Here is a 27,044-nt window from a genome sequence, read left to right as displayed (position 1 = left end):
CGGCGTCCGTTTGTCTGCGCCTGTCTGTCTGTCTGTCTGTCTGTCTGTCTGTCTGTCGGAGCAGAGGTAGGTACCCCGGGTGAACGACACGCCGCGTCGCCGTGGAGCCAATGCAGCGCCCCGCCGTGGAGTGGTGCCCAGCCCACTTCCTGCACAATATGTCCTTTCCGAGTCGTTTCGACTTTTGCTGAAGGTTAGCGAGCTGCAGCGCCACCGCGGGGCGTGGCGACTGGCGAGGCGAGAGTCCGTGTGCGTGCGTGCGTGTGTGTGTGTGCGCGCGTGTGGTGACTCATCGGGAGGCTGGACGCGGCCGCGGAAAATGCAGCGTGATTCCAACGGAAGCTGCCCTCCCACCTTGGCGACGACGCACACGGGGGTGGCTGCAGCTGAGTCACATCAGTCGCACAGCCCGTGCCGTCGTGGTGGCCCCGGCCGGTCTAGGGCAGTCCGACGCCTCAGCCAGCGCCGCACAGTGGATAAGCCAGGAGACCGGTGGAGGCGGCCAAACTTCTAGACGCCTTTTGAGCTCCAGAGTCGCTGAACAGGACTCGAACCGAACGTGTGACCCCACCCCACCAATGGATTCCTCGTTCGGAGAGCCATCCATTGGTGGAGTCACACGTTCAGTTCGAGTATCATTTAGCGACTCTGGAGCTCGAAACGCGTCTAGAGTTTTGGCCGCCTCCACCGGTCTTCTGGCCCACTGTGCGCCGCTCCGTTCCAAAGAGTTCTTGACACATTTCCATCGAGGGAGTCGCTCCGCTCCGCTCGTGTGTCCCCGGATAACACGCTCGGCCAGTGACCTTGCCCGCGGGACGCCCGGCCCAGCTTGCCCGGCCGCGTGCGCGTACGACTGGTCCCGCTCATTTCCACTCACTCACTGCCGACTGCCAATAATCCGACCAGGCCGCCGGGCCGCCAGCCGAGCGGGGAGATTTACCTGAAACAATACAGAGGCCTGCATCAGACAAACAGTTCACGGCCACGTCAAGTCAATCGGACTGGCCTGCCAAAGCCGGCGCTCGCCGGCGAGCCGCTGGCAGGCCGGCAGGCTGGGAGTGACGGCTATCGCTTCATCACAGCCTGCACGCCGCCGCACTCCCCCGCCCCGGAGACTAAATACTCGGCGTGGTGCGGGTCGGCGGGCAGGCCGGGCACGCCGTCTCCGGGGTCACCAAGGCGAGCGGGTCCGCGCAGCACCCACTCCCCGAAAGGCAGAGAAGAGGAGAGGAAGGGCGCGTTTAATTCTCCTTCCCGGGCGACTTTTGCAACGACACGCATCCTGCGGCCGGCCCACCTCGCGCCTCGCCTCGCCCCGCCACACACACACACACACACACACACACACACACACACACACACACACACACACACACACGGCGACGCGTCACGCGCGTGACATTGACTTTCAAGCGAGTGACGCCCATGCCGTGGCGGCGCGGCGCCTCATAATTGGACCCGATAAATACTGGAAAATAATAAAATCCGAGACGCGGCGCGGCGGGGCGGGGGGACGGCGATGGCGCCACGGCAGACAATGGCATTATTGTCGCGGCCGGCGCGCCGACACTGCGAGTGTGAGCCGACCGCACGGCGCGCCACACACGGCACGCACAATGCGCCGCCACGCGTGATGACGGCCTGCCGCGGCCTGCCCAGAGGTGTGACGGCGAGAACCAATCAGGCACGCGCCTCTCCACCGGCGCTACCCACAAATAATAATAATAATAACAACAACATTATTATTGGTGTTATTTTTAATTTTCGCCTTAATTAATAACCGCGCGAGGTGGCGGTAATGGTGATTAGTGAAGCGGGCCGGCGGGGGCACTAATGATGCCGCAAAGGCCGGCAGTGACTTGGCCGGCAAAGGCCCCGACGGAAGTCCGGTGGCGGCTTGGCCGGCCTGGCCCTGGTCACTGTGCTGGCTGTGCTGGCTGTGCTGGCCACTGGCGGCGATGCCCTTGCCGCTCACTCACTCACTCACTCACTCACTCACTCACTCACTCACTCACTCACTCACTCACTCACTCACTCACTCACTCACTCACTCACAACCACACACACACACACACACATCACTCACTCACTCACTCACTCACTCACTCACTCACTCACTCACTCACTCACTCACACACACACACACACATCCACCACACACACACACACACACACACACACACACACACACACACACACACACACACACCTAGACGAGGAGTCGGCTGCCGGTAAACACAACAACTCCCTCCGAATAATCAGGCCATATCGATTAGTCCGGATGCCGGCCGCTGCGCCGCCGCGCTCCGATTGGCTGTCTGTCGACCCGTCCTTGCCACCCGTGACCCCTCCGAGACTCTTGAGGGGCCCACCACATCGGGCCTGCCGGCGGGCCATGGCGGGCCCACCCACCCAGCAGTGTGCATGCACGGGCACGGCGGCACGGCCCCTCGGGCTCCTCCGAGGGACTGGATCTCGCGTCGGCACGCACGCGAGCCGTTTTTGTTGACGTTATGGAACAAACAAGGTGGCCGTTCGGTCGTCACTGTTTCGCCAAAGGCAGGCCTCGCTCGTCTCCGCAGAGCGACGGCTGGGCGGCTGGGCACCGCGCGACCGGCCACGCGCCACAGGCTGCATACAGTGTGCTGACAGAGTGGCCGCGCTAGCGCCGTTGCAGGTAGGCTGTGCCGCCGCCCGCGCCGTCGCCGGGACGGCCTACCTGCCGGGCGCGGGGCGCGCTCCGCCTCGTGCTCCGCGTCCACGCCAACCAGACCGTGAGTCACCACCTGGGCCCGGCCAGGCCAGGCCGCGCGGCCCCGCCGTCATCGGCGACCCCGGTGAAAGGTGCGCTCCGTGCCGCTGTGCCCCTCGCGTGCGCACGGCATCGTGCCGACGAGTCCTTGCCCGTGGCGAACCGCTCTATTCCGCATCGCTTTATAATGCTGAATCGAATCAGGGATTCAAATGCTAATCATTATAATTGTTTATCGCTCGGCAAGGGCAGCCGAACCGGCGCGGTGCAGATCGCTGATCTCCGCCGCCACACTGCCGAGTCCGCGGGCCGAGGCCGCGGAGGCAGCAGAGGCCTGCGTCCCTGGGCAGCCCGGCCAGCCTCACTGACCTGTATGGACAGGCCGACTCCGAGCCTTTCTCTCTCGCACTTAAACGGGATGCCCCATGGGTGCGAGAGAGACAGAGCGAAGAAAACGGCGGCATCAGTCTGCAGCCAAACCAGTAGCGCACGCCGGACTGGGAAACGGACATGGCAAAAAAAATATGACTGAGAGCAAAATCATGTATCCTATCAAAAACAAACGGGAAACAGGTTTATAATAGCCCCTATGCGTCACGTCACTTGGTTTTTTCCCGCTTGCCACCGCGCGCGGCGGCGTGGTGGCGCAGCACTTTTGGCAGACGTTCCGTTCCTCCGGACGACACGGACGACGTGGACGTCGTGGACGTCCCGACATGCAGACGGAATGCGCCGCGACGGACTTCTCGAAAACGGCAGCCCGGCCCGCCAGCCCGGCCCGCCAGCCCGGCCGGCACACTGCCTCCGTGACTCGTGTTCGTCGCGCTGTCTCCCTCGCACCTTTACGGGACGCCCCGGGAGTGCGAGAGAGACAGAGTGACTCTCGGAGGCAGTCTGCAGCGGGCCGGCGGCGGGAATGCGCATGGCGCGATATCCAGCGGCAGCAGCCGCCCAGCGACTCCGAGAGCGTCGTTTCGTCGCTCTGTCTCTCTCGCACCCACACGGGACGCGCCTCGAGTGCGACGAGGACGGAGCGACGGAGGCTGTTCTTCGGAATCAGCCTGCAGGCAGCAGCCGCCGGTTCGAATGTCACCCTGTTTGCAAACGGCAGGAAGGAGCTGCGTACGCCTTCTTCTACGCCTCACTCTCACACACACAAACACAGACACACGGACACGACCGAGCGTGGCACTATACCGCAACACGGTGTGACATTTGCGAAAAAAAAATTTCCGCGCGCTTGCTGCTGCTTGCTGCTGCCCCTCGCTCGCCGCCTTGTTGTCTAACTGAACTCACCCCGGCGATTCCCACAGCCCCCCTGTCCCTGTAACGGTGCGCGCCGAATAACGCCGCCGATACACTGTAGGCTGCCAGCCCCGCCAGCCCCGCCAGCCACAATGGCGCGCAATTAGAAACGAGAAAAACGAAAAAGTCGGAATGGCACAGTGGCGTGGCGACGCGTGGCGCGCAGTCTGGCGGCGGTGCGCGGGTGCGCGCGGGTACGCGGTACCGTAAGGACGGCACAACAGAGACAACAATAAGGACAACAATCGAATGAAGGATCGCCCTTGTTGGTACGGTAACTGAGACGGTCATATAGTACCAGCATAAATGAAGCGTAACAATGCCACACACACACACACACACACACACACACAGTGGAGTGCGCGGCGGGTACGTACACGCACTCACTCACACAGGCTGCGCAACAATCGTCGAGGTGTTTATAGATGCTGCAACGGTGTCCCGCTGCACAGTGGGCTAAAACACCTTTTTAGGCGCTCAAAACCTCTTTCTTGAAAATCTTTCAAACGGGCAAACTTTTTCTCCATCGGATAGGAAATTTTCCGCAGATTTCAAATCTGGGCGTATTTTTGTTGTCAGACCAAAACTACGACCACCACAGGCCGTCAAAGTTAAAACTTGTGATAATGTGTTATTTTTAGTAAAAAATTCAACAAAACGCCGCAGCGATTTTGACGCCTTTGCATCTAGATTTTGAATCTCCGGTGGTTCCATTTTAAAGAACAAGTATTCCCGTTCAAAATGATACCCAAGTTATCGTCCTGCGATAATTTGAAGGGTGTTGGTGTGCATGTAATCGCTTTATTTGTATAATTGTTACTTTAAAAGCGAAAGTTTGAGATCTACTATAGAATCAAGCACTATCAAGCAGGTTTCAGCGCTGGAAATTATCAACCTATGTGTCAATTGAAAGGATCAACAGAGAAAACCTGCGCATATTTGCGCAAACAGTAATACACGGCTGTGAAACATTAAAAAATTGGCAATTTCCCCGTTTTCGGTAGAAAATGCGTCCCAACGAAGAAAGAATCCATGCAACCGTGTCTCCATCCCAACCGTCCCTTATCTTTTCACGTGTTATTTGGCTCCTTTTCCGGAGCCCCCCGCCCCTTCTCTACAATAACCCTCCAGAAAAGGCCACCTGGGCTTGCAACTGAATTGATGAGAATGCAGATCTTCTGACTGCAATGTTGTTTCATCCCATCCTGTCATCAGCTCTTTCAGGAAAAAAACCTAAAGTCAAGTTTTAAAAAAATGTGTGCCACAGTTCTTTCACTTTTAGTTGACCCCTTTGATGACCAGGCTAATGAGCCTGCCATGTTTTTGTTCCATGAAGAGAAAAATGATACGTATATCTTTTAAAAAATTGATTTTAGGAAATTTAAGTTTGACAGTTGCTATAAAATCTGTAACCATTATTTTTTTTTTACAGTATTGTTTTTAAGAACGTACATATATTTTAAGTGATGTTTTTGACTCCTTGCGGTTTTTAATTGTTTCGTCTGCAATTAACATTTAAAAAAACCTACAATATGTTTTGCATCGATCTAGTGGAAAGAGAGAGTGCTCCCGCAGACTCAGAAATATACAACAAAAAAATACGATTATATTAAATCAATTTTCGGTGAACTACGGCTGAGATAAGGTCACACTTGCCGCCGCTTGTTCAAAATCTCATAAAGTAAGACCAAAAGAGGGTCTGCACCAAATTCGGGACATATACGATCAAAAATGGCTGAAATATAGGTTTTGAGCGCCTAAAAGGGTGTTTTAGCCCACTGTGCGCTGTCGATCTGTGTGCAAATGAGTGCCGCGTGGGCGAAACCGGGGCGACGCGCAAGGGCACAGCACGCCACACCCCCTACTCGGTACACTCCGTCCGAGAGCCCTGCATGTGCACGCGCAAAGCCGCGAAGAGAAGAGCAGCGGACGAGTTGAGTTTTGGGCACGACGAGTGAGAATCCGCCGAAAACAAACGAGAAACCCTTCGCGGCGCGGTGTGGCCCCTCGGCGTGGCCGGTCCTAGACAGCTTCCCCGTTTTGCCTAATGCGCCTGCTGGGCGGCATCAGTCGCCTCGCTGCGGGCCACCACACTGGATTCCGAGGGTCGCTTCTCTCTCGCACCCACGCGGGACGCCGCAAGAGCGCGAGGGAGACAGAGCGACGAGTCAGTCCGCCGCTTCGCTGCTTTGCTGTCACACATGCCTCTTTCACCGAATTAGTCGCCCCGCGCCGCGCCGCTCCGCGTTGCGACAAGTGTCCCTTCCCGATATAGTCTTGCTGCGGCGCGGCGCGGCGAGGCGAGGCGAGGCGGGGGCGGAGCGGCGGGTGACATGTGACATGGACTCATTCGCCCTGCCGGCCTGGCGGCCCGGCCCGCTCGGCTCCGCCATGGGAAGCTTTCCAGCTGCCGCTGCTGCCGCTGCTGCCGCTTGCCGAGCGATCCCCAAGGATAGTTCGTCTCTGTCGCACTCGCAGGGTGTCCCGCAGGCCGCAGGGGTGCGAGAGAGACGGAGCAACGCCTTCGGACGCGCTCGGCTGGCGTCGCGGTGCCGTCGGGATTAGCCTGGCGTGGCGGCTCCACTGCATCGGGGGGTTCAGTTTCCAAGTTTGGACTCGGACACTGGATGGCGTAAAAGTGGAACGCCGCGGCACGTGCGGTGCAAAGCTCGCGGTGCAGAGGGCGGCGCCGTCAGGACGGGGCGGCCGTCGACGGCCACCTCGTCGCGTGCGGCACGTCGCGTGGCCCGGCCCTTCAGGAGGACCACGTCACCACGTCCACGACGATGACGGCACGGCAGCCGCCCGAAGTCCGGGGAGTCGGTCCGTGGCTCTTCGTCGCACTCGTGGGGCGTCGCGCATGGGCGCGACAGAGACGGAGTGACGAACCGACCTTCGAGGCGGCTGCCGCCCGCTGCACAGTGGGCCAGAAGACCGGTGGAGGCGGCCAAAATTCCAGAAGCATTTTGAGCTCCAGAAACGCTAAACGGGACTCAAACTGAGCGTCTGACCCCACCAATGGATTCCTCGTTCGGAGAGCAATCCATTGGTGGGGTCACACGTTCGATTCGAGTCTCATTTAGCGGCTCTGGAGCTCAAAACGCGTCTAGAATTTTGGCCGCCTGCGCCGGTTGCTGGCCCACTGTGCGCTGCCGCCCGCTGCCGCCACAATCGCGCGCACGCCATCGAACGGGGCCAATAAGTTTCGTAACGCGGCGTCATCGCCGTCCGTCCTGTCAGCCCGTCGTCGTCACCCTGGCTGCGTTTGGCAAATCGGGTGAAAGCAAATTAACATGCGGCAATTACGGGCGTCGACGCCGTGCTCGGCGGCACGCAGGGGGCACGCAGGGCCCCGTCGTCGGGGTGCTGGACGACCCTGGGCTGGGAGAATCGCGCCACCACGCCGTCGGCACGCAGGGCTGCCGACCCAAGTTCACCGGAGGTCTCTTTCGATTTCAACGCTCGATTCCGAAGCCTTTTCGTTGTTGTCAATATATTTATTTTCGCCCACGCTGTCTGTGTCTACGAGGCGCGCTTTCTGATCTAAGTCATCGACAATCGCCACCAAAAATGGAATTTTGTAACAAAAAAAAGAAGAGCTCAGTCCGTTGAAAAGCGCGGCGCGACATCAGTGTGCGCACATCTCAATGAGATTATCCCTTTCCGTCCACAAAGTGGGGGCCGCCACGTTGGAAACGCACAGCTATCAATGTAGCGATCGATCAGTCTCCCTCTCAGTCATTCTCTCTCTGTCTCTCTCTAACGAGCACCGCATGGAAAGTGGGGCAACCTAGCTCCAGGCGGCAAAGTGAGGCTGCAAGTGTCGAAGAGAGAGAGGGAGAGAGAGAGGTACGTCTCATTCTGCACCGGCCGGCAACAAGAGAGCCGCCTCACGTTCGACCACTGCAAGCGACTGCACGGCGCGGCACGGCAAGGATGCCCCGATAAGCGTTTGACGTGCGAAGGTCCAGCAAGCGAAGGTCCGGCGAGGCTTCTCATCATAGCAGCATCGACACAGCGCGAAAGCGCAGAGCAAGCCTCCTCTCCTCGGTCCCGGTGTGCTCATCCCTCGGTGATCCCCTTTTTGTTTTTATCCAGAGCAGAAAGGAAGGCCCTGGCTTACTTTGGGTAACGGGATAATGATTTCCCCAGCGAATTCGCCCGGCGAGCGCCGATAATCACGTTGAGAGAGTGCAAAGCAAATCTCCGGGGATCCTTTGTTGCATTTGATTGTCCTTCGCAGGATCCGCAGCCAATCAGCGGCACCGGACGCGCGGCGGGAGGCGGCGGCTGTCACCACAACCAACCCTTCCCGCCGGGTTGGCGCAGGACGCTAGGGTTGCGGAGGGTTGGGGCTGGCGCCTCGGCTGGCGCAGCTCGGTCTTCATCAGTGTAATGACGGTCCAGACGAGCGAGCGATTGTCGCTCTGTCTCCCTCGCACCCTTATGGAGATCCCCATGAGTGCGACAGAGACAGAGCGACAGTGCGGCGCTGCGCAGGGACGGGGGAGGGTCACTCCAGGCCGCGTTGCGGCGCGCTGCCGAGCACTGCGGAGCGCCGAGGGTGGCCACGCCGATTGAGTGCTGTGTTCCAGTGCAGCCTCGTGCTGGAGCCGTGTCCTGGAGAACTGCTGGAGTCTGCCGAGTCAGCAGGACGTCATCGCCGTGTTCCAGCCTTCCAGCCCGCCAGCTGCGCGCACTGTCAGTGCTGGCAACGCAGTGCCAGATCCGCGTCCTGCGATAGCACCAGCTGAGGCACCAGCCGAGGCACCAGCCGAGGCACCAGCCAAGGCACCAGCCAAGGCACCAGCCAAGGCACCAGCCAAGGCACCAGCCAAGGCACCAGCCAAGGCACCAGCCAAGGCACCAGCCAAGGCACCAGCCAAGGCACCAGCCAAGGCACCAGCCAAGGCACCAGCCAAGGCACCAGCCAAGGCACCAGCCAAGGCACCAGCCAAGGCACCAGCCAAGGCACCAGCCAAGGCACCAGCCAAGGCACCAGCCAAGGCACCAGCCAAGGCACCAGCCAAGGCACCAGCCAAGGCACCAGCCAAGGCACCAGCCAAGGCACCAGCCAAGGCACCAGCCAAGGCACCAGCCAAGGCACCAGCCAAGGCACCAGCCAAGGCACCAGCCAAGGCACCAGCCAAGGCACCAGCCAAGGCACCAGCCAAGGCACCAGCCAAGGCACCAGCCAAGGCACCAGCCAAGGCACCAGCCAAGGCACCAGCCAAGGCACCAGCCAAGGCACCAGCCAAGGCACCAGCCAAGGCACCAGCCAAGGCACCAGCCAAGGCACCAGCCAAGGCACCAGCCAAGGCACCAGCCAAGGCACCACCCAGGCACCAGCCAAGGCACCAGCCAAGGCACCAGCCAAGGCACCAGCCAAGGCACCAGCCAAGGCACCAGCCAAGGCACCAGCCAAGGCACCAGCCAGGCACCCAGCCAAGGCACCAGCCAAGGCACCAGCCAGGCACCAGCCAGGCACCAGCCAAGGCACCAGCCAGGCACCAGCCAAGGCACCAGCCAAGGCACCAGCCAAGGCACCAGCCAAGGCACCAGCCAGGCACCAGCCAGGCACCAGCCAAGGCACCAGCCAAGGCACCAGCCAAGGCACCACAGGCACCAGCCAAGGCACCAGCCAAGGCACCAGCCAAGGCACCAGCCAAGGCACCAGCCAGGCACCAGCCAAGGCACCAGCCAAGGCACCAGCCAAGGCACCAGCCAAGGCACCAGCCAAGGCACCAGCCAAGGCACCAGCCAAGGCACCAGCCAAGGCACCAGCCAAGGCACCAGCCAAGGCACCAGCCAAGGCACCAGCCCCGACCGTGAGAGCGACCCGGCCAGGACGACCAGGGTGGACTGGAAGGGACGGCCCAGTCGTTTGTCACAACGGCGCGACAAATTAACGGACAAACACTGCGTCTGCACGTCCAAGTCCAATCAAGGCGCCGACGGTTTCCGGGCGAACCAGCGGGCCTCCCGCACCGCGACACCCCCAGCGGACTTGCCCCTCTTCCTCCGCCACGAACCGCCACAACCAACACGGCAATCAACTCGCCGGGAAGCCCGCAGCATTGGCAGCAGTGAGTGATCGGGATGAACACAGCAGTCTAATTGACCGCTGCAAAGCACTGTTAATCAGTCTACATTATTACTCCGAGGGGCAGGGAGTAAGCAGCACCGAAAGAACTGAGCTCAAACTTCGGACATGTCCTATTGGTAAAGAAGGTTACACGAAAATAAATCTATCCTTGCTCCTTGCTCGATCAGATACGCTGTTCGAAGCCAGGGGGCCATGGAGACACCACAAGGACGGCCAGGCGGTCTTGGCCGAGGACGTCGGGGGCTCAGTCCCAATGCCGAGGTCGAACGGTAATCCGAGGCCGCGGTCGTCTCTCTCGCTCCCGCCGCGCGAGTGCGAGTGAGACAGACCGCCGAAAGCTCTGGTGGCGCGCACGGCACGGCCCGGCACGGCCGCGGCCAGAGACAAGGCAACCCGCTGCGCAGCGGTAAATCTCCCTTTTCTTTACATGTAAAGGGGCGCTGCAGCGCTGCTCGGTGAGCTAGGCCCCGACCACGCTTTCCAGATCCTCCTTGACCGATCCCCCCGACACTTTTCCCACTGACGACTGCACCGCGTTCGATCCCCGCCGGCCGGCCTTTCGAAATGGCCATTTCTCATAGGCATTCTTGCTTGTCCAATCACACTTGTACCTCGCCCCCAGCGACTGCCCCGAGGCGCGGCCCCGGCTTCTCTCACTCACACTCACACACACGCACACTCTACACGGCGCGGCGTGTGATTCATGGGGTGCTGCGGAGTATCCAGTTCAGATAGCCAATACGAACACGTGTGGCACATCACGGCATGCTTTATGACGACCCGGAAACGGCTTGACCTGCACACACACACACTCTCACACACACAGGCGGGGAAAGGGGCAAGCACTGGGCTGTGTTGGTTGATGCGGGGCAGTGATGGGACGCGAGCGCACACACACACACACACACACACACACACACACCACGCGACGTCCGCACTGCAACCCCTTATCGGCCCGGTGGATGCGTCAGTCATTCTCTCCGCCCTGCTGCCCGGCCTGCCCGGCCTGCCCGGCCTGCCCGCACTGCCGCGTCAATGGGGGGTTCTGTGACATATCGCTGTCAGACGGTAGTTGCTCAGCGCAAACAGCGCGGTGGGGCCCCTCACTTCCTGCAGCACTGTGTCCGAGACTGTGTGTGTGTGCGTGCGCCAACACGGGCCGTGGAGGGTGCCAAGGCGGTGCCAAGGCGCCTTATCGCCCGCATTGTGAAACCGAGCGAACGGCAGCCAGCAGATAATGCGGTGCTTTCGGGTGCCATTCAAACTGGGGCCGCGCCATTGGCTGGACCCACTGGCTGGACGCGCGCGCCGCGCCGGCCGCCAGCGCCGCCGCGCCACGCCCCGCCACGCCCCGCCACGCCCCGCCACGCCCCGCCACGCCCCACAGGCCCAGCCAGCCCGATTGACCCAGTTCCCTCGGGTCCTCCTCAGTCCTCTGCGGACACCGCGAGGCCCGTTGGCATCTTCAGCCTTACGGCGGGGCTGGCGGGGCTGGCGGCGCTCCTCCGCACCTGCCCGGGGCCCGGGGCTGGCCGGCCGCACCGTCTTCACTGCCGACGAGGCCCCAAACAGCCGGCGGTCCACTTCGGCGGCCCACGGCCCCGCCTGCAGACTAATTCCGAGAGTCCTTTTCGCCGCTCCGTCTCTCTCGCGCCTATACGGGCCGCTCCATGAGTGCGAGAGAGACAGAGCGACGAAAGGGTCTCTCCAGTCTGCCGGCCGGCCGGCCCGTTACAGTAGTGTCCTCACTGATAATAAGCGGTCTGGCCGGGCAGGCTGGCCTCGCTGGCCGCGGAAGCGCGCGCCGCGGCGGAATCACGATTATTAGAGCCAATCAATTAATAAAATGCGATGCGGGTCGCGGCCTGGATCGGGCCGGATATGCAGGGCGTCTCATTTCTGTCATTGGCCGGCGAGCAGCGCGGCGGACTGAGTGATTCAGAGCGGGCGGCTGTCTCTCTCGCACTCGAGGAGGGTTTCCGCGTGTGCGTGCGAGAGAGACGGGGCGACCCGGGGCCCCACGCGTTCGGAATATAAGCCTGGTGGCCGCGGTCGGACGAGGCGGAAGGCAGGGAATTGGGCACCCCCGAGAGAAAGAGAGAAAGACAGAAAGAGAGAGGGGCACTGCAGAAGGGATTCCTTTCCTTCCCTGCCAAGGCTGCGGCCAGGCTGCTGGCCGTTCACATGCAAATAGGATTAAATAGGCCCCGCGCATGTTGTAGGTTTGTTAGTCTGGATGTTGGCGTGTCCCCTTTCATGCCCGCTCGCCCGCTGCACTGTAGTGCAGTGCACAGTGCAGTGCACGGCGCGGACGCGGACAAGCAAGGCATAGCCAAGCAGCCCGGGCCGCGCCGCCCCGTCGGCCCGCCTTGCCCCGTCCACCCCGGCCAGGAGGAGCAGGCAACACTTCCACTAATATCTCCCGCCACTCCCCGCCACTGTGAATAGTAATGCCGCTCGAATTTGTCCCTGTCGTCCGGGCGGCCCTTTTCTCCCTTCAGCCTTCGGCCTCGCCGCGTGCCCTACGCCTTGGACCGAGCCTTGGACCCTACACTGCCCTCGACCCGACAATGTGGACATTACGATGCGAGTGTCTCTGGGCCAGGGGCGAGGCCAGGGGCGCCCGGCCAGGAGAAGGGTTTTCGTTCAGGAGAAACAAATCCATTTGGTTTTACAGAGGCAGCCCAAAGGACACTTTCTTCGGGCGGAAAAAAAGTGTAGGCACTCCTCACGTTCAAACAGGGATTTCAGAGCAGCAGCAAAAACAACAAGATTCATTCGGTGGGCGGCGGCTATTCTACTTACAATCACGTGACGTGTTGACACTCTCACGCTGCTGCTCGCGTGAGCCAGTCTAGTCTGCGGGACTGGGCAGGCCGGGTCCAAGGCCCGAGTGCTTGCTCTTCCAAGGGCCGCTGCTTGCCGGCTTGCCCGAGGGCGGCCTCCCTTCACCGACACGGACAGAGAGGCAGGGATACGGAGAGCGACGCAGCGCCGCGCAGCGCCGCGCAGCGCGGTGCGTTGGCCGGCTCAAGACTCGCGGCCTTGCCGCCTAGCCGCCGTGCCGCCGTGCCACTGTCAAAGCGGCTTGGCCGTGCCGTGTGGATCCCATTCCGATTATTCTGCTCCCTCTCCCCCCTCTAGCTCTTGCTGCTGGTTCCCTCCTGCCGCGCGACACGTCCGCTGTCATGTCGTGTCGCGGCGTGGTGGTGGCGGCGCTGCAGTGGAGGTCACGGGCGGGCACACACACACAGTCACACACACACATGAGCGCAAGTCAAGGGACCTCAACGCGCGAGTGGAACGAGGGCTTCATGGCGACGTTCGCCCGGCGCGCGGTTCAACAAGCGTCCGTCCCTCGAGGACCTCGAGGACGATGGTGGCGCCGATGGCCGGGAGGAGAGGGCACGGTGGCGCGGGGACGGGGGACAGTCAGTCGTGCCACCGAAAGGCTATATCACAAAGAGGTAAAATTGGTTACGACGTTGTGAGAAGTTTCTTTTCATCGGCCGATGGGCTTCCAGGCTTTCGTTTCGCTGCAAGCTTCGGGGGTCCTGTTCGGCCTCGGCCCCGTTTGCCCTTTGCGACCCGTTGTCGGCGACCTGGCGGACCGTCGTGCGGCTCATTAAGACGCAGCTAATCAACACATTAACGAAACGGAAGGAGAAGTGTGACGCCTAGCGGTCCCGGAGTCCGGGACGCCGGGACGCCGGGACGCCGGGACGCCGGGACGCCGGGACGCCGCGACGCCGGGACGCCGGGACGCCGCGACGGCAGGAGCGTGCGCCGCGCGGCCCGCTTCCCCGCTTGAGAGGTCGCCGTCGAAGGCAGAAAGGCACGCGGAGACAAACCGCCGGCCCTTTAATTGAATCCTGTTTCCGGGTGAGTCCCAGACCCCGACAAGACCCTTCGACCCTTCTTCGCGGGGCCCCGCAGCCTGCAGCCGGCTGCACACCGCAAGGGCCGGGTCACGACTGCCCTACAGACCTCACACCCCACTGGTAACTTTACCCACACTGACCCCGCCGGCACGGCCGGTACGGCCAGCACGGCACCGCGCTCAGGTGGCCACTCCACTCCAAAATTGGCGGCCAGGCGAGAACGAGGTGGCCGCCGCGGCGCGCCGCGACGCCGGGGGTCTGGGCGAGCTGCACCGAGAGTGCTTTTCGTCGCTCTGTCTCTCTCGCACCCACACGGCACGCCCCATGAGCGCAAGCGAGAGAGACAGTGCGACGACTCCTCGGAGTCAGTCTGCTGCTCGCTGGCGAGGCTTGCAGTGCAGGGTGAACCTTGCTGGGCTCGCGGGCCGCCGCGGGCACTGCCCTTCCGAGGCGTCAAATCCGTTACCGGACAAGCACTGCCAATAGCTGCAGTCTGCAGTATTGGCAGCGGGGCACAATGGGCAGTAAAGCGGAGCGTGTATAGGGCATGGCGGGCACGCCACGCCACGCCACGCCACGCCAGGCTGTCCCGAGGGTTCTTTAGAGCCAGTCCGGGCGGCCGCCTTTAGTCTCGGCGGACGGGACGGACGATGTCCAAAAGCTGTTAAGTCTAGTCACTAGACCCCAGTGCCTCAAGGCCAAGGCCCCGAGGCTGCACCAAAGACCGGGACAAACGATAAGAACGCCGCGATCCAGCGTCCACCAAACACGAAACGCCATTCAAACATTTTGTCTTTTACAGTGGCCATGAATAAATATTTTTTGGACGATCGGGCCGAAATGCATACTGCGTCCAAAGGCTGCAGCCCGTGGACAAAGGGCGGCCAAGTCTGGAGCCGAGGCAGGTCGAGGGTCACTGTCGGTCACAGCCAGTCACAAAACAGTCGGTGGAGCGAACGGCCGGAGGAACGCTCCATGGAACGCCCCGTGGAACGCCCCGTGGAACGCCCCGTGGAACGCCCCGTGGAACGCCCCGTGGAACGCCCCGTGGAACGCCCCGTGGAACGCCCCGTGGAACGCCCCGTGGAACGCCCCGTGGAACGCCCCGTGGAACGCCCCGTCTGGGCGCGTGATACATGCCCCTGCCGCGCTGCCACGCCACGGGCCAATAGTGGCTGCAAACATGCAACTGTGTGGAATGCGGCAATGGGCTGCAACAGCGACCCAAGTCAATGTGAAGGCTGGGCCGCTGGGTCGCGCCACGCCACGCTCAGCTCAACGAGCTCAGCACTATACGACGTGCTGCAAAGTGCGGCCCTGCACCACAAAAACACATAAACGGGATGCTTTGCGGCGCCTTTTTTTTGTCGCTGCCGACGGCCGGCAGCCCGTCATAGCGCGGCGACGTGCGTGCGACACGCCGGCCGTGCCGGAGGTGAAGCATGGCCTGTTCGTGTTCCCGGAGCGAGGCACGGCAGGCACGGCGTCGGGTAGGCAACCCGGCGGGCGTCGGCGCGCGCCTCCGGGGCGGCTGCCTACCCCGCACGGCGGCCCGAGGGCCTCGGCGACGGTGCCATGGCGGTGCCATGCATGCCGGCCATGTCGGGTAACGGGTCGGATGCTTCCAGGAAGGGCGCCGCCAAGGCGAACGACTAATGAGCTCGCCGATGATCCCATCCTGGGGACGGCGACGACGACGGCGACAATGGAAGCCGCCGGCAGGGTAACGGCGAGCACGTCGTTCCGGAGTCCGGAGGGCGACGGTTGCCGCGCCGGCCGGCGGATCGGCGGATCGGGCTTGGGGCCGCGAGGTTGTTCCAGGTCAGGCTCCGTCTCCGTGAGGCGCGGCGAGGCGAGGCGGGGTCGGCTCGGCGCCGCGGAAGGCCCCGGGCGACCCACGAGCGGCGGACCCTGCACGGCTCTCTTCCTTCCTGGTGTCCGCGATTACCATCCGCCAAACGCTCCGTTAAAAAACGCGGCGGGGACACCGCGTCGTGCACCGCCTGCTGTAACGTCCACTTTCGTCCGTTACTTGTTTAAATTTCCCGCTCTACTACTGTCCTCTGAATTTTCCATACCTCGTTCCGTTTCTATCCTCTTTTCGACTTCGGTTCGTTCTTTACTATTTTTCATACTGTCACCAGAAGTTTTCGCCCTTCCGTATTTTCTGGGTTCTGTCATTCAGCTGGGGACTTTCGTTCTGTTAACAACTTCCAGTGCTCGCTTCGGCGGCCTGGCTAAGTTCGTCATGTAGTCCCACTGTTTCCCTAACCCGAGAGGTCTCATCTAGTTTTAACAACTTAGTATAATCTGTACTTTGTCCTCGGTGAGTTTGTCTGTGGCCTGTTCCACTCTTGTTGTCGTTAACTTGGAGGTTATGTTGCCCATGGTTTGCCATGCTTTGGCCTGCTCCTAGCTTACCTGCATTGTGTATTTTCAGGGTTTTGTATCTGGTTCGTCACACTGTGCGTTGAGGTCATTCTCCGCCATGTGTTCCTTCACTCCAAGATCAGGAGCAGCAAACTTGTGTAGTGAAGTGATGTGAATATGGACAAACCTTCTGAGTGAGAAGTTCGCAGTCAGTGCTGTGATTATGTGTTTTAATAATAAGTCTGTACTTCAGTAAGTCTGTGTTTTAGATTAGTAGTCCAAAGTTCTGAATATGTTTGCAAGTAGCAAAACGGATCTGTTCAAATCATGTAGTCTTTTCGTTGAGACATTTTGAGTTTGCGTTCACCTGGGTATTGGACCAATCTTGCCCAGTGTGTTTTAGTCATACCTTGGGAGAGGTTATCTTTGCACTCTTCAGTGAGTTAGTTAAGTTCTGATGATTTGTTTGAATTTGTACGGTTCTTATTCGAGCTGTTGTTATTCTGTTGAAGCCAGTGCCCATGGCGTGCCCGTGCTGATTTTAATTTAGTTCTGTTTGTGAGTGCCGTTGGTTCGGTTTTTTGGTATTTGTGATTATGTGTATGCATATGAGTATGGATTTGTATGGGCTTGAGTTTTGCCCTTTGTGTGAGTTCTGTGCTTGAGTTAAGTGTGATCTGTCCGTTATTAAAATGGTTGTTTCTGTTATTGTTAAATCGGTGTTCAGTTCAAGTAGCCTATTTCCTTTGATGGTGACTTTGTCGCCTGGCGCCCAAACATTTGTGAGATTATAAAGTCAAAGTTGATCACCCTCACCCACTCTACATCTAAGGCTTGCCGGTGCCTCCGTTTAACAATATTCAGTTTTAGTCTGTCAGTAATTATGAGGCTACATTTTGGCGCCCAACGTGGGGCTGGCTTTGTCCGTCCTTGTTTGTGTTTGTATTCTTAAGTTCCTAAACTTGTGTTAAGTTAGTTATAGTAAGTTTCTTAGTGTAAGTAGTTTTCAGTTAAACATGCATATAATTATAGACTGAGTGCAAATACAAGGATCAATTATTTTATACTGTACATGTTCTTTAGTTTTAAGTCAATTGTTTTGAGTGAGTGTGTCGAACCTTGTCTTACTTTGGGCTTTCTGCCTGCGTGTTTGTCCTACATGGACTTTGGGAGTTCACAGTGACTGTTGGCATTGTGCCTTCTCCGTGTTCATCCCACTGATTGGTTTCATTGCCCTATCATGACCTTCCGTCATTTCTGCCTATTGTAACTTAACCTTTTGTTCTTGGCGTGTGGCTGGTGTATTTGTATTTGATGTGTGTAAATGCTCTATCCCAGGTGGATCAATGTTTTGCGCTTGTCCATGGTGTTCTACAATATGAGTTCACAGTGTAATGTATTTTCAATTTCCCCCAATTTTATATTGTGTGGGTCCATTTGCTGTGTTCCTCAGTTCATTGTGTTTCCTTGTGTGGTATGACGCCTTGCGCTTCCATGTCGTCAGTTTAACCCCCTTGTGTGATGCAGCTAGTTCGGTTTGAACTTCTGTTACTATCACTTTTATTTTTTGCCCTAGTTTTATAACTTTTACGTTAGTTGTGTCCAGACTAATGTTTCAAGTGTTTTGGGGTTATTTTCTTTAATACAGTCATGTCTAGCTGTGCGCTATGTTCTGAGTAGCTCAGCTTTCTTCAGTAAAGTTCTCCCAGTTGTTTACTATGGTATGAGGCTCCACTGTAGGAAGGGGGGGATGTAACGTCCACTTTCGTCCGTTACTTGTTTAAATTTCCCGCTCTACTACTGTCCTCTGAATTTTCCATACCTCGTTCCGTTTCGATCCTCTTTTCGACTTCGGTTCGTTCTTTACTATTTTTCATACTGTCACCAGAAGTTTTCGCCCTTCCGTATTTTCTGGGTTCTGTCATTCAGCTGGGGACTTTCGTTCTGTTAACAACTTCCAGTGCTCGCTTCGGCGGCCTGGCTAAGTTCGTCATGTAGTCCCACTGTTTCCCTAACCCGAGAGGTCTCATCTAGTTTTAACAACTTAGTATAATCTGTACTTTGTCCTCGGTGAGTTTGTCTGTGGCCTGTTCCACTCTTGTTGTCGTTAACTTGGAGGTTATGTTGCCCATGGTTTGCCATGCTTTGGCCTGCTCCTAGCTTACCTGCATTGTGTATTTTCAGGGTTTTGTATCTGGTTCGTCACACTGTGCGTTGAGGTCATTCTCCGCCATGTGTTCCTTCACTCCAAGATCAGGAGCAGCAAACTTGTGTAGTGAAGTGATGTGAATATGGACAAATCTTCTGAGTGAGAAGTTCGCAGTCAGTGCTGTGATTATGTGTTTTAATAATAAGTCTGTACTTCAGTAAGTCTGTGTTTTAGATTAGTAGTCCAAAGTTCTGAATATGTTTGCAAGTAGCAAAACGGATCTGTTCAAATCATGTAGTCTTTTCGTTGAGACATTTTGAGTTTGCGTTCACCTGGGTATTGGACCAATCTTGCCCAGTGTGTTTTAGTCATACCTTGGGAGAGGTTATCTTTGCACTCTTCAGTGAGTTAGTTAAGTTCTGATGATTTGTTTGAATTTGTACGGTTCTTATTCGAGCTGTTGTTATTCTGTTGAAGCCAGTGCCCATGGCGTGCCCGTGCTGATTTTAATTTAGTTCTGTTTGTGAGTGCCGTTGGTTCGGTTTTTTGGTATTTGTGATTATGTGTATGCATATGAGTATGGATTTGTATGGGCTTGAGTTTTGCCCTTTGTGTGAGTTCTGTGCTTGAGTTAAGTGTGATCTGTCCGTTATTAAAATGGTTGTTTCTGTTATTGTTAAATCGGTGTTCAGTTCAAGTAGCCTATTTCCTTTGATGGTGACTTTGTCGCCTGGCGCCCAAACATTTGTGAGATTATAAAGTCAAAGTTGATCACCCTCACCCACTCTACATCTAAGGCTTGCCGGTGCCTCCGTTTAACAATATTCAGTTTTAGTCTGTCAGTAATTATGAGGCTACACTGCCCGGCCAGCCCGCCCGACCTGCCCGCCCGACCTGCCCGCGGTGACTGATGCGTTTCGGATGCAGGTGCGCCGATATCTACCATCGTAACTTTTGGATCAGCGGCGAGCGGGGCAGCCGCAGCGGCAGCGGGGCCCTGCCTCTTCTATCCGTCGACCTGTCGGCCCGATGATCGAAGGGATTAGCCAAATGGATGACTGTCAAAAGGGCGTGGCGCGGCGCACTGCAACGTGGCCTCGTTCGCCTCGTCAGCGCGCGCGGCCGTGCACGAATCACGTAACACCGGCCCGCGGACTCGCCGTCTCGGAGAGCAATCCATTGGTGGGGTCACACGTTCGGTTCGAGGCCTGTTTAGCGACTCTGGAGCTCAAAACGCGTCTAGAGTTTTGGCCGCCTCACCCGGTCTTCTGGCCCACTGTGCGGAGACGGAGCAAGGCTGCTCCTCGGAACGAGAGTGCAGGGAGTGCAGCGCGGCGCATTCCGCGACACCTCCTAATGAAAGGAACTAAATCGCCTGGCGGACCGGCGACCGACCGACCGTCCGACCGGCGGTGGATTAAAATCGACCTGTTATCGATATCGGATCCTTAACGACCCGACACGGCGCGGCGCGGCACGGCACGGCGCGAGGCGTGCATGCCAGCGATTCGTGATTCGTGACCTACGACACGCCGATTGGCCGCGGTACTGGTTTACGGGCTGCTCTGCCGCCTCGCTGCCTCCTTGGCTGCCTCCTTGGCTGCCTCCTTGGCTGCCTCCTTGGCTGCCTCCTCGGCTGCCTCCTTGGCTGCCTCCTTGGCTGCCTCCTCGGCTGCCTCCTCGGCTGCCTCCTTGGCTGCCTCCTCGGCTGCCTCCTCGGCTGCCTCCTTGGCTGCCTCCTCGGCTGCCTCCTCGGCTGCCTCCTCGGCTGCCTCCTCGGCTGCCTCCTTGGCTGCCTCCTTGGCTGCCTCCTTGGCTGCCTCCTCGGCTGCCTCCTGGCTGCCCCTTGGCTGCCTCCTCGGCTGCCTCCTCGGCTGCCTCCTCGGCTGCCTCCTTGGCTGCCTCCTTGGCTGCCTCCTTGGCTGCCTCCTTGGCTGCCTCCTCGGCTGCCTCCTTGGCTGCCTCCTTGGCTGCCTCCTCGGCTGCCTCCTCGGCTGCCTCCTCGGCTGCCTCCTTGGCTGCCTCCTTGGCTGCCTCCTTGGCTGCCTCCTTGGCTGCCTCCTCGGCTGCCTCCTTGGCTGCCTCCTTGGCTGCCTCCCGGCTCCTCCTCGGCTGCCTCCTCGGCTGCCTCCTTGGCTGCCTCCTTGGCTGCCTCCTTGGCTGCCTCCTCGGCTGCCTCCTTGGCTGCCTCCTTGGCTGCCTCCTCGGCTGCCTCCTCGGCTGCCTCCTTGGCTGCCTCCTTGGCTGCCTCCTTGGCTGCCTCCTTGGCTGCCTCCTCGGCTGCCTCGCTTGCGGGACCGTCCATAAAGAGTTGCAGCGGCTCCATCCCGCGCTTCATCCACGCCGCGGTGCAACGGGGCGGCTAGCCCGGCCAGCTCGGCACGGCACGGCACGGCACGGCACGGCACGGGGGAGACGACGGCCAGATGCAGCAGATGCAGCAGACGGATGGCTCCTCCGCGGCCGCTAATTTATTTTTATTTCCCGCGCGTGATAAAGGTCGACCTTCGCCGTGCCATCCATCGCGGTAACGAAGTCCGCACGCACTCACACACACACGCACGCACGCACGCACACTCACGCTCAGAGAGTCCCATTTACTGGTCGAAACAACCACCCATCCCGGAGTGCGGAGTGAGAAAAGGGAAGGGCAGAAAGCATTCCGCGGAGGAGCTGGAGGCACGGCCAGGCACGGCCAGGCACGGCCGCGCGGCTGGGCTGCGTACTTCCATCGCGACTACTTTCTTATAATGGTGTCGGTTTGTCTCGCGGGACAATAAAGGGTGGCGGTACCGCTGCGTCTCGGCGCGCGGCAGCAACGCGCAGCAACGCGCAGCAAGGAGGGAGGGCATAAGTCATGGCGGCGGCCATCCTTCACGACGACGGCGTCGCGGAGGTCGGCGACGGCTCGGCCGCCTGCTCGGAGGCCTCCGAGGGCCCCGGCGAGCCTGCCGGTGGTCCCTGCGGGTTCCTGGCCAAGCGGACTCTAGCGGGCAAGCGGACCACCATTTAGCTCTGCATGAATGGGCCGGGGCGTCGCGTTGCGTTCCCCGTTGCAGCGCGTCAGGGGCGGATCCAGGGAAGGGCAATCATTCGTCCCGACCGGGGGACAGCCGCCTGAAAGGCACAGCAAACAAGCAGGACTTTACCCCTGCGAATAGGCAAAAAGTGGCAGCTTTGCCCCCTCAGACCGGCCCTGGATCCGCCCTGCACAGCGCATCGCGTCAACCACCAGGCCGCCACAGCCGACGCCACGGCACCACACTGCGAGAAAAAAGCACCGCAGAGGATTTCCGGCCTCCAGCTGCGCGCAGGCGCCTCGGCCTCCTTGGCGCGGAGTCGCCGTCGTTGACAAGCTCGACAGCACGCGTTTGATCTTCGATCGTATGGTGGCGGTGGGGGCGGCGGGGCGGCGGTTCACGGCCCGAACGGGAGGGGAATGAGAGCGAGCAGCATGTAGATGTCTCTGGGGCGCTGCCACCGCGCCAGGCCGCGCCAGTGCGGGGCCGTGCCGCCGTGCCGCCGTGCCGCCGTGCCGCCATGCCGCGGCCGGTGCTCCATAACGAGGCATGCTGCGCCGGCCGCCTCGACGCTTCGTCTTCAGTCAGTGTGCTCACCTTCATGACTTCCACGGCGTCTTCCGGGTCGCCCCGACGCCGCGCCGCCCAAGTCAACACTAGGCCAAGGTGCAGCCCGCCTGTTCCGTTCTGTTCCGTTCACCGTTGCCCGTTTTACACCTTCCATATGGCTCGCGGCTCGCGGCGGCTGCAGCCATGCCTCGCGCTCTTCCCACGGCTGCAGGGCGCCGGCCGACTGATTCCGAGAGTCGTTTCCGTCGATCGTCTCTCTCTCTCTCGCACTCATGGGGCGTTACGTGCAAGTGCGAAAGAGACGGACACACTGGAGACCTGAACGCGCGCGGCCGCAGGGGTCCGTTCCGAGCGGGTGCGAGAGAGACGTCGAGGACTGCACGGCGCGGGGCCTCGGCGCGCTAATCAGCGCCGTGGAGCCTCAGCGACGGCAGCGACAGCCACGGCGACAGCCGCAAAGCGAGGCGAAGAGCGCAGTAATTCGACATACAAATCTCATTTGGCAGCCCCGGCCCGGCCGCGCCACGACGCTCAGCCGCAAACCGACGTGAGACAAAAGAAAGGTGAGACTACCCGTCCCGTCCCGTCCCGTCCGCCTGACGGTCTGACGGCCTGACGGCCTGACGGCGGCCCCGCCGCAGACCTGCCTCTCGACCTGTCGGCCCCTCGGCGCCGCGCCCAAGATCCGCCAGATTTGCCAGGCTAACACGGTGACCTCGAGGTCAGCGTCAGCGCGCTCTTTGCGGCGTGCGGCGCGCAAAGTGTTTCGTCGGGTCGGTGCCGCACTGGTGCCGCGTGCCGCAAGGGGTGGGGGAGGGGGTCGGGGAGGCCCCCAGCTGCTCGGGACAAAGCCAGCCGCGCGTCGAACTGGGGCTGTGGGAGGACTGCACCGTGGGGCCTCGCCGTGGGCCCCGCCCCACAGCCCCACCAGAGGCCAGGGGTCATTTTTGCGCCATTACGGCGGGGCGTTGACGGCGAGCTCCGCAACCGACTGGCGATTGGAAACGTGACGCGCCGCGCAGCGCGCACCCCGCTGCCCCCATTTCGCGTGCAGTCGCGGGGGCGGAGCGCGCAGCCGCGCAGCCAAGCCACTGACGGCGCGGGGCGGGGTTCGAAACCCGCCGCCGCCGTTCGCTTTTCTGCCTCCATGCGCGCCGCGTCCGCGAGGCCCTTCTTATGGATGTAGTCGACGAGGAGAGCGAAAGTCCGCCGCCTGACGCCCCCGACGCGCAGCGCGCAGCGGGACGTTGCACGTGCGGCGGGACGGCGGCGGCCAGAAAAATGCACGCGTCAAGCGGAAACAAAGCCAGTGTGCCAGACGCCAGGCAGCCGGGCAGGGCCGAGCGAGGGGCCGAGCGCAGACAAATCGCCGCCGTCGCCGGGACACGCGGAACACGACCCCGCCGACCGCGGACCGCGTCGGGCCGACCGCGCACCGCGCACCGCGCAGCGCCCCGAACCTCGGCCAACGGGCAGGCCGACGGGCAGGCCGACGGCACGCGGACGCGGCACGCCGCGGAGGTCAAGACCAGATGGCGGCAGGCACTGCCGCAGCCGACGGCAGCCGTGGCGCTAAATAATGAAATATTCAGTCTCAGGCCGCCGGCCGGAGCCACGCTCGGCCGAAAGCGGCGGGAAAGAAGCAAAGAGTCCTCGGTTCACCGCAGGGAAAGAAATGGAAACACAAAAAATGACGACCGCGGCGGTTGCTGGCGTCACGCGGCGCCGCGCATCCAGTAGCCTACTTCGCTCCCCATCGCGACTGTCGCGACCGCCCTGGCTCGACGGAACTGCAAACTAGCTTGGACCGAATTACCGCCGCCTTCGCGCTGCTTCGCGCCCTGCCGCGCCGCCGAGGCCCTCCTTGGCGTGGACATGCTCGCGGTGAGGCTGGACGGCGCGGCCAGGCGGTGCTGGCGGTGCGTGCGGCGAGGGCTCGCCAGGGCCCGCCGTCTCGCACGTCGCTCCGTCTGACCCTTGCCGCCGCCGCCCAATTCGAGGCCCTGTCCAAAGTGGCGGGGCCCAAGTGGCGGGGCCGCGAGCCGCAGCGCGCCGTAGAAGGAGGACCAAGGGCCCCGTCCAGGCCGACTCCTTCGCCGGCAGGCCGTCTGCGGGACGGTGCTCCGTCTCTCTCGCTCTCACGGGGCGTGCCGTTGGGGTGCGAGAGAGACAGCGCGACCGTCCCGGAGTCACCTGCAGGCCGTGAGTTATGGCGCCGCCGCGTCCCTCGCGGCCCGGCCTCCGCCACGACCAATGACCCAGGTCGACGTCGGGCGGCGCCCGGGCCTGCCCAGGACGCCCAGGCCGGGCCGGGCCACCCGCACCGGAAGTGATCGGAGCCAATCGGCATCGCGCTCCTGGACTTCCGCCGCGCCCTTGATAGCGCCGGCAGTGCCAGCAGTGTGCCAGCGTCTCGCCTCGCGGCCCGCGGCCTCGATGCCGCAGGGCGGGGCCAGCCGTGCCGCGGGGCCAGCCGCGCAGTGCGGCCAGAGCCAGTGCCTCGCCAGTGCCTCGCCCCTGACGTCCACGCCAGCTCGGTCCGACCAGCCTTTTCCCTTTCGCGTTTGGCCCGCTTCGCCTCGCCGAAGACAGACATGAATCCCACTTGCAGCAGCGGCGCCGTTTTGATACACGACGGAGTGGCGCAGGCAGGCAGGCAGGCAGGCAGGCGAGGCCGCGGGGAAAGGCCGATCGGAGATCGAAATGAATCGATGGATCGGTGCGTCTCGTCTCGTCGCCGTCCATCCGTTCGTCCGTCGGATTATCGCTTCCAAGACACGTACCGTAACACGAGTCCAGGCGGGGCATGGCGGGGCACACGGCCAAAGGCAAGCCACGGGCAAGGAAAGAGAATCAAGCCTTTCCCTTCTCCCGCACGCCGGCTCTCAGGCGGGGCGGGTAGCTCACAGGCAGCACCGCGACCGCGCTGTGCAGCGAATATCATTTTGAATGTGGCGCGTTCCGTTCGGGTCGCTCCGAGCTCCACGCTCCGCCACTGGTAAAAATGCGTTTGTTTTACATTACGGGGCTCTCTCCCCGCCGCCCCGTCGGCCCCACGCCTCCTTGACGCCCCCGATGCACTGCGCGGCACCCCTACAGTGCCCTGAGTGCGACAGCGACAGAGCGAATCGCAGCTGCTACACCGTGTTTTCCCTTTCGACATGAGGCCGGCGCACCAATTATATTTCGGCCCGTTATTTATGGCAGCATAGGATAGGCTGTCTCTCTTTCTCCCGCCCTCGCGGGTCGCAGGGGTGCGAGAGAGACAGGGCGACGGCAGCACTGCGCGCGGAATGAGACTACTACGCGGGCCCACGCTCCAGTTGGCGGCCACCTCACACCGCCGCGCGGCCCGGCCCGCCTCGCGTTGAATCATTTAACCGAAGAGAGAGAGAGAGAGAGGGCACCTACACGCGGACTGCCTGCCGATCGGAAAACCAACACCAAGACGGACCGCCATGCAAATGCTGCTCATTGTCAGCAGCAGCCGCCTGCCGGCCTACATGCAGCGCGTGCCCCGCCCCGCCCCGCCACCGATTTCGCTCGGAAATTATTCGGAAAACGACACACGAGACTAACTAGGCCACCAGCAGCCAACAGGGCGACTGCAACCCGACCGACTGCTCGCCAACAACAACTACGCGTTTTTTGAGGTGTGCCAGTGCGATTCGGCCTTCACCCCCCATAAAATTTCGAGCAGGTCGACGCCAAGTTTCTCCGGCAGCCAAAAGACGAGCCGAAGCACACGAAAAAGAGAGGAGAGAGGGAGGCGGCCGTCGTCGGCCCGGCCGGCGCACAGTGGGCCGGAAGACCGGTGGAGGCGGACAAAACTCCAGACGCGTTTTGAGCTCCAGAGTCGCTAAATGGGAGTCGAACCGAGCGTGTGACCCCACCTATGGATTGCTCCGAACGAGGAATCCATTGGTGGGGTCACACGGTCGGTTCGTGTCCTGTTTAGCGACTCTGGAGCTCAAAACGCGTCTAGAGTTTCGGCCGCCTCCACCGGTCTTCTGGCCCACTGTGCGGCGAGTCGCCTCACTACCTTACGGCTTTTGGCTCTAAAATGAAGCCTCGCCGCGCGCCGCCAACAGGGCCACTGTGTCGGTGCAACCGGTTCGATGCGTAGACTGTTTGCTGACCCGGGCGGGACGGGGCGGGCGGGGCTCGGATTTTAACAACAAAACCGATGCAAACTGCGGGCGTGGCCCCGGCGTGGCCCCGGCGTGGCCCCGGTGTGGCGGCTGGGAGTACACGCCGCCGGGCCAGCGGCCACGGCAGCCACGGACAGCAGGGCGGGGCGGAAACATAAAACGCATCCTGTAATTCCAGACTCGCTGTACTCCAAATATTCCGTGAGGCAGGTTCACGAGAAAGGGGGGCGCCGCGCCGCGCCATTCTTCCAAGTCAAATAATAATGCCACTGCCAAAAAGGAGAGGGGGGGATGAATCATTTTTCTTTTAACGCGAAGGAAAACAGGTTACAGCCCTTTGGCGAGTTGCTGCATTATTGCCACACACTCACGCGGGTGCATGCGGCTAAAAGCTCGAGCAGAAGCAGAACCACCGACGGCAGGCCCGGACTGGCCCGGGCCGCGGGGGCGCGATCGCGGCCGGGGCCTCGCGCGAAGCGCGGGGCCTTTCGGCCGCGGGCCACGGGGCCTTTCCACCGCGGGGCCTTCTTGGCCGCGGCAAAGTCGCGGTCTTTAACTATTTACGTACTTAAATCAAAGGGGTACCCATTTGAAAATTTCTCAAGATTTCGCAGAATTTTGCGTCAAAATTATGCCGGATTCCGCGAGATTTTGTTGGTATTCCACGAAATTTCTGCCGATTTTACGCATGATTTCGGCAAATCAAGCGCATTTTTTGGCCAACTTTGGTCCCAAAATCG

At 60.6% G+C, this 27,044-nt stretch overlaps 1 protein-coding gene and 1 long non-coding RNA gene across 2 annotated transcripts in view; one reads left to right on the top strand and one right to left on the bottom strand.

Moving 5' to 3' along the window:
• The window catches only part of LOC117645965 (death-associated protein kinase related-like), a 103,061-nt gene that overhangs the window by 21,237 nt on the left and 54,780 nt on the right, over window positions 1-27,044 (bottom strand). The window lies entirely within an intron of this gene.
• On the top strand, window positions 16,144-19,244 carry LOC117645966. Its single transcript, XR_004587756.1, has 3 exons — window positions 16,144-16,370; window positions 16,485-18,484; window positions 18,599-19,244. It is a non-coding gene; the product is annotated as an uncharacterized LOC117645966 (long non-coding RNA).

This window comes from Thrips palmi, unplaced genomic scaffold, assembly GCF_012932325.1.
Source record: "Thrips palmi isolate BJ-2018 unplaced genomic scaffold, TpBJ-2018v1 HiC_scaffold_19, whole genome shotgun sequence".
Classification (NCBI taxonomy): domain Eukaryota; kingdom Metazoa; phylum Arthropoda; class Insecta; order Thysanoptera; family Thripidae; genus Thrips; species Thrips palmi.
Note: the sequence above shows the minus strand (reverse complement) of the source record. Positions and strands in the feature narration are given on the sequence as shown.